The sequence below is a fragment of the Tenrec ecaudatus genome, chromosome 5 (assembly GCF_050624435.1).
Source record: "Tenrec ecaudatus isolate mTenEca1 chromosome 5, mTenEca1.hap1, whole genome shotgun sequence".
In the NCBI taxonomy this organism is placed as follows: domain Eukaryota; kingdom Metazoa; phylum Chordata; class Mammalia; order Afrosoricida; family Tenrecidae; genus Tenrec; species Tenrec ecaudatus.
This window is the reverse complement of record NC_134534.1, coordinates 154,317,947-154,325,178: the sequence shown is the minus strand read 5'-3', so window position 1 is coordinate 154,325,178 and position 7,232 is coordinate 154,317,947. Positions and strand designations below refer to the sequence as shown.

General features: G+C 41.1%; 1 non-coding gene across 1 annotated transcript; it reads right to left on the bottom strand.

The window, feature by feature from the left end:
- Positions 1 to 5,658: 5,658 nt before the first annotated feature.
- Positions 5,659 to 5,849, bottom strand: LOC142449405 (U2 spliceosomal RNA). Its single transcript, XR_012784595.1, has one exon. It is a non-coding gene; the product is annotated as a U2 spliceosomal RNA (small nuclear RNA).
- Between the last annotated feature and the right edge of the window lie 1,383 nt (positions 5,850 to 7,232).

Sequence of the window (7,232 nt, the reverse complement as noted above, 5' to 3'; positions counted from 1 at the left end):
GAGTGGAAGTGAGAGTATGTCATATAATGGAGGATAGAATCATTAATTTAATTAAAGTTGAAGGTAAATGCCATTTTCCAAAAGGGTGAAGCCCTTACAAAATCAACACGATAAAGAAAGGCACTAGGAAAAGTACAGAAGTTAAATACAACAGAGAGAAATACAGATATGGTCTCTTTATGTTGTTACTTTAAAAAATTAAAAATACAAAGGTTAACAAACATCCTTTAACTAACTACAAGTTTTTCTTTCTTGTTGCGTTTTATTTTGTTCTTTGTCAGTGGTTTGTTGTTGTTTTGTTGTATATTGTTGCTTGGTTTTGTTCTGTCTTGTTTTTGTGCATGTCAAAGGTAGAGCGTCTGGGGTCTTAAGGCTTGGAGGTAAACAAGCGGCCATCTAGCTCAGAAGCAACAAAGCCCACATGGAAGAAGCACACCAGTCTGTGTGATCACGAGGTGTCAAAGGGATCAGGTATCAGGAATCATCAGAATAAAAAAATCTTACCATAGTGAATGAGGTGGGGAGTGCAGAGTGGAAACCCAAAGCCCATTTGTCAGCCACTGGAGATCCTCTTGCAGAGGGGTCTAGGGGAGGAGACGAGCCAGTCAAGGTGCGATGTAGCAACGATGAAAAATACAACTTTCCTCCAGTTCCTAAATGCTTCCTTTCCTTCCCCCTCCCCTGCCCCCCACTATCATGATCCCAATTCTACCTTGCAAGTCTGACTAGACCAGAGGATGTACACTGGTACAGACAGGAACTGGGAACACAGGGAATCCAGGGCAGATGATACCTTCAGGACCACTGGTGTGAGTGGTGATACTGGGAGGGTAGAGGGAGAGTAGGTTGGAAAGAGGGAACGGATTACAAGGACCTACATTTAACCTCCTCCCTGGGGGACGGACAACAGAAAAGTGGATGAAGGGAAATGTTGTACAGGGAAAGATATGACAAAATAATAATTTATAAATTATCAAGGGCTCATGAGGGAGGGGGTAGCGGGGAGGGAGGGGGAAAATGAGGAGCTGATGCCAGGGGCTTAAGTGGAGAGCAAATGTTTTGAGAATGATGAGGGCAATGAATATACAGATGTGCTTTACACAATTGATGTATGTATGGATTGTGATAAGAGTTGTATGAGCCCCTAAAAACAATTAAAAGAATTAAAAATACATATATATTTATTAATTGTTCCTTTTTATGCACCCAAGTTAATGTGTTTACCTTATGTTAGATCTCTCCCTCTCCTGGGAGAGATATACCTTGGTCGTTGGCTTCACGCCAGAATGAATTCATGCCTAAACCAGGTTTGTGATCTAAGTGAGTTTATATAGAAAGGAAGTGGCACAATTGCAGGGGACTGTGGCTCAGTCACCCAGACTACACCGCAGGCATGCCGCACTGTGTTGGAGCTGCTGGGAGATGCCCAGAGAGAAAACTTCTGGCCTTTCAGGGCCCCATTGGGAGGCGTGGTCGATGATTCTGGTCAACCCCATTGGCTGAATCAAATTCACCTGATTTAGATGTGCCAATCCAGGTGTAACACCCACCTAGGTGTACCACACCTTCCTGACTAGGAGCTTGAACCTAACACTTCCAGTCTACGTACGCAATCTACAGTGTTTACCCTGTTTCCCCAAAAATAAGACAGTGTCTTATATTAATGTTTGCTACCAAAGGTGCACTAATTCTTATTTTCAGGGGATGTCTTATTTTTCCATGAAGAAGAACACGGTACACATTTATTGTTATTGTTTTATTAAAAGAGCCCTTGCACTTCCTGTCAGCTCCGGCTGCACTGCAGCCAACAGTGAGCTGCACGGCGCTGGAGCCCACTGCTACAGTCCAGAGTCCAGATGTAGCTTTGGGGAGCATTCTTTTTGGGGGGAATGCCTTATATTTCAGCGAGAGGCAAATCTGTAAGTAGGTCTTATTTGGCGGGGAATGTCTTACTTTCAGGGAAACAGGGTAATTATATCCATTAATATTATAGAGCACGCAGGATGCCAAGTTCTGAAAGTTTCTTAGCTATAATGACATCCCTCCAGGGAATAACTCACTGACCTTAGGGACTTTGGACCATACTCTCAGGGACAACTAAGTCGATTGGCATGACAATTCAACATGATAATGTTCTGCATCTGATTTTTGTGAGTAGCAATTGGGGTCTTGTGTGTAGCCATCTAAGAAACAACTGGTTTCTGTTATGGGAGGAAAGAATAACTAAGCCAATCAAATATTAAAGGAAGGGACCCATGGGCCATACAAATCATACTTTCTACCTCACAGAGACCAGCAAAAAAGAGCTGGATGATTTCCAGCTACCCCTACCAACCTCTCTGATTGGTATCTGATTTGGAATTATTGTTTTGGTTGTTGCTAGGGGTCGTGAAGTTCATTCTGACAATTAGTGACCCTGTGTACAACAGAAGGACACTGCCCAATCCTGCTTCATCCACACACTCATTCCTATGTTGAGAACCTTATGACAGCTACAATCTGAAGCCATCTCAGCTGGGTGGGCTGGACTTCTTCTAGCATATGTTTGCTTGTTCTTCTGGCAATCTGGGGTAGATTTAATATTCTTTACCAGTGTTATAATTCAAAGGCATAAATTATTTTCTACTCCTCCTTATTCACTGCCCAACCTCGACTAACATATCTGGTGATTGAAAATGCCAGCCATTTCCTCAGATTCACTGGAGTCTTCAAACTTTTTAAAACTTTAAAGAAGTCTTTTTCAACAAAATTGCCTAGTAAAATTGGCATTTGATTTCCTTACTGCGGTATGTTGGCGTTACTTGCTGATGCTACTTGCTACTGCTAGATGCTGCTTATAGATCCAGGTTTTTAAAAAATTCTTAAATTTGTCATTCTGTTTTCAGTTACCACAATATTGCTTATGGGTCCATTTTCAAGGATTTTAAAATTTTCTTTTCACTGAAGTCTAATTCATAACAAAGACTGTAGTTTTTGACATTCTTCAGTCTGTGCTTCAAGACTCCTTAGCTTTTAACAACCAAAGTTTATCATCTACTTGTCACAGGTTGCTAATGAGCCTGCCTCTCATCCTGAAGTCCTGCTCTACGTGGTCCAGCTTCAACATTGCTGACTCAGTAAATGGGTTGAGTACATATGGTCAACGGATATGACACATGCCTGTCCTGATTTTAGCGCATGCAGTATCCCCTTGTTCTGTTTGGAATAAGGCCTCAGTTTGTTCACAGGTTCCATGAAAGCACAGGTCAGATGCACCTTGGTCTGCAAGTAACATTCCTGTGTTAGATATCTCAGGTGGGAAATACCCCGGTTCTTGGCTTCGCATGAGAAAGAATTAACTGAAGCCTGGTTTGTGAGTTTTTATAAAGGATAGAAGTTTCAGGCTTTACAGTATCTGAACACAGGCACCCTCCTCGAAGGACTGCATACCCCACAGGAGGCAGCCTGAGGGGGGGAGGGAGAGAGAGAGAGAGAGAGAGAGAGAGAGAGAGAGAGAGAGAGAGAGAGAGAGAGAGAGACCACAGCACCGCCTAGTGGAAGGCGGAGGAGCAGCTGGAAAAGAAGATGGTGGTCTCCAGGTTGCGGTCTTTAGGACTGGGAGGCATTGTCGATGGTACTAGTTGACCCCATTGGCTGAATTAGCCCACCTGGCTTGGGCTAAAATTGACACATGCCCCTTAACTTGCATCAACTTCCAACCTCCTGTAGGGGCCCCTAGGCATCAAGAGGAACAACCCCTTATCCGGCTACCTAACTCTTGCTTTCCAATCTTCTAGGAGTCTTGTGAGGCAGCTTTACCTAACGTAATGCCTGACCCAAATCATATTTTCCAGTGCCCCCTACGCATGTGAAATTTGGACATTGACTAAGGAGACAGAAGAAGAATAGAGGCATTTGAATTGTGGTGTTGGAGAAGAATATTGAAAGTCCCATGGGCCAACAAAAAAGTCAACAAAATCTGTCTTGGAAGAAGTTTATCCAGAGTATACCTTAAAGGCAAGTATAGTAAGATATCATCTTCTATACTTTGGATATATTGTTAAGACCAGTCCCTGGAGAAAACATCATACTTAGTTCAGTAGAGGGCCAACAAAAAAGAAGGCCTTCCATTAGCTGAATAGACACTGAGGCTGGAACAAAGGGCTTGAACAGAGGAACACTTGTGAACACAGCGCAGGACCCTGCACTGTTTAGTTTGGCTGTGCATAAAGTTTGGTTTGGCTGTGCATAAAGTTTGGTTAGGCTGTATATAAAGTCGCTCTAAGATGGAACCGAGTCAATGGCAGCCCACAACAGCACCATAGAAGTACCATTCAGTATTCTGGGAGTCCCCTTTTTCACAATGTTATCCAGAATTTGTTATAATTCACACAACTGAATGGCTTGTAAGTCAATAAAACACAGGCAAACATCTTTTTAGGATTCTCTGCTTTCAATTAAGATCCATCTGATATTAGCAAGGGATAATTAGCAATTATCTCTTCTCTTCCCTCCTCTATTCTGTATCCAGAATGATGTTCTGATTTTTCAGATTTAATTCTGTTGATGTACTTCTGAAACAATTTTTATGTATCTTCAACAAAGTTTTATTTGCAGGTAATATTTATATTACTGTTCGATAATTTTTGCATTGTCTGGTCCCTTTTCTTTTCAATTGGCACAAACATGAATCCCTTTCAGTCAACTGAATGTGTAGGTTACCTTACAAATTCCTTGCAGTAGATCAGGAAGCCCCTTAAGCTCTGCAGCTAGTTGTTGAAACATGTCAAACGGTCTGCTGTCAGGTCCTGGAACCTCGTTCATGACGATGCCTTCTGGGAAGTTTAGAGTTCTCCTTTAAAAGCATCTGTTCTTGAGCCCCGGTGTCGCCGTGGCTAAGCATTGGACTACGAACTGCATGATAGGCATTCGAAACCAGTACACATCTCAAGGGAGAAAGACACTTTGTAACTCACACAGGCAGTTCTACCCTGTCCCATAGTTCTCCTCTGTTGCTATGAGACGGCCTTGACTCAGTAGCAGTGACTTTGATTGCTGTTGGTTTGCGGTGAGGGCAAGGATGGTGGCATTCTTTAGCATCTGTCACGTTTTGGTTTGGTTAGATGTCGATCAATGCGTTTCGATAAAGTGACTGGTTTCCTGTCATTTTCTTTTAGTACTTCCTGGTTATTCAGTATTTTATACATAGAATTCATTAATATTACAACTTAATATAGGATCTTTTTCTTCACTTCTTTCAGCTTGAGAAATGGCAGAAATACTAAAACGATGTCTGCACATTTTGGTATCAGTTTTCTTCATCCCTCAAGCGTCCCTTTGACATTTGCTGTTCAATCTTCTCCGTCACCATTTCTCCCTTCGCACTAGCTATTTTACAGTCTCTCTGATACCCATTTTAGTCTTTTCCTTCTTGCTTTGTTTTTGTTGCCTTTCTCACTTCTTTAGATATGTTGCTTTAATGTCATCCCACAGCACGTGAGGTCTTCTGTCATCAGCATCCAAGGCATCAAATCTGTTCCTGAGGTGATTTCTAGGATCAGGTGGGGTAGTCTCCATCTTGTGTTTTAGCTCTGGTTCACTAAACATTGTTTTAACTTTCCTCAACTTCATCTTGAACTTGTTTTTTTGTTTTATTTATTTTCCTTTAATTCCCCCCAGAGGAGGTACACCATTCCTGGAAGTACTGCAATACCAGGTCGATGCGTGGAGTGGATGGAGCAAGCTCCTATACCATCTCACTGCTCCAAAAATCCATTTAATATATTGTCCTTGGATAGAGGATGTACCTGATATTAAACTGATAAGAACAGATATTACACTTGATCTTAGCCAAAAGGCCGAGGAGTGATCATCTTGAATTTTCATAGGAACCACTGATGATCTGTTTTTAGCTGGCCACTGATTGATGCTATTGGGTTTCTTCATCATCACTTCATCACAGAGATGAAGTTGATTTGATATCTGTGTATTCAATTCAATGAGGTCCACCTATATTGTCATTGTCAGTTGCTGCAGAATAGATTCTGACACATAGCAACCCTATGAATAAAATGAAAGCAACACTACCCAGTCCCATGCCATCCTTTACAATCATTGTTATGTTTGCGCTTATTTTTCCCACTGTGTTAATCTAGCTCCTTCATGGTCTTCCTCTTTTTCATTGCCGTTTCACTTTATGAAGCATGATTTCCTTTTCCAGAGACTGGTATCTCCTTAAAACATGCCCAAAGTACATGAAACAAAGTCTTTCCATCCTCAGTTCTAAGGTGAATTCCCCCTGTACTTCATCCAAAATCGATTTGTTTGTTCTTCTGGAAGTTCAGAGTACTTTCAATATTCTTTGCCAGCATCATAATTAAAATGCATTAATTCTTCTCTGCTCTACCTTGATCATTGCCCAACTTTCACATGCATATGAGGTAATTGAAAATACATTGGCTTAGGTCAGGCACATCTTAGTCTTCAAAATAACACCTTTGCTCTTCAACATATTCAAGAGGTCTTGTACAGAAAGCAAGGTTGTATCACCTGCATATTGCAAGCTGTAAATAAGCCGTCCTCCACTCCTGTGGCCATACTCTTTTCCAGATAGCCCAGATGCTCATATTATTTGCTCAGCATATAGATTGCTGGCAGGATGCAACCCAGATGTACATCTTTCCTGATTTTAAACCATGTAGTATTCCTTTGTTCTGTTTGTATGATCACCTCAATGTACAAACTTCACATGAACACAATGAAGTCTTTTGGAATTTCCATTCTTCTTAACATTATACATAGTTTGTTATAATCCATACAGTTGAAAGCCTTTGTTTGGTCAATAACACACTCTAAACATCTTTCTGGTGGTCCATTCCTTCAGCCAAGATCCTTTTAGCACAGTGTTGTCTGTGATAAGATTACACTTACCTGCATTCAAGGAAATCCAATAAAACTATTATTCCAATTTATGCAAACATCAGTAAAACTAGTGATGCAGAATTTGAAGAATTCTACCAACACCTTCAATCTGAAATCAATCAAACATATAATCAAAATGCACTGATAATTATTGGCAAAAGTTGGAAATTAAGAGGAAGGAATATTAATTGGAAAATAAGGTCTTGGTGATAGAAACGATGCTAGATACTGACTACATGATGGAGTTTTGCAAGAACAATGGCCTGTTCACTGCAAATACCTTTTTACAGAAACACAAATGGTGAGTATCCACATGAACTTCTCCAAATGGA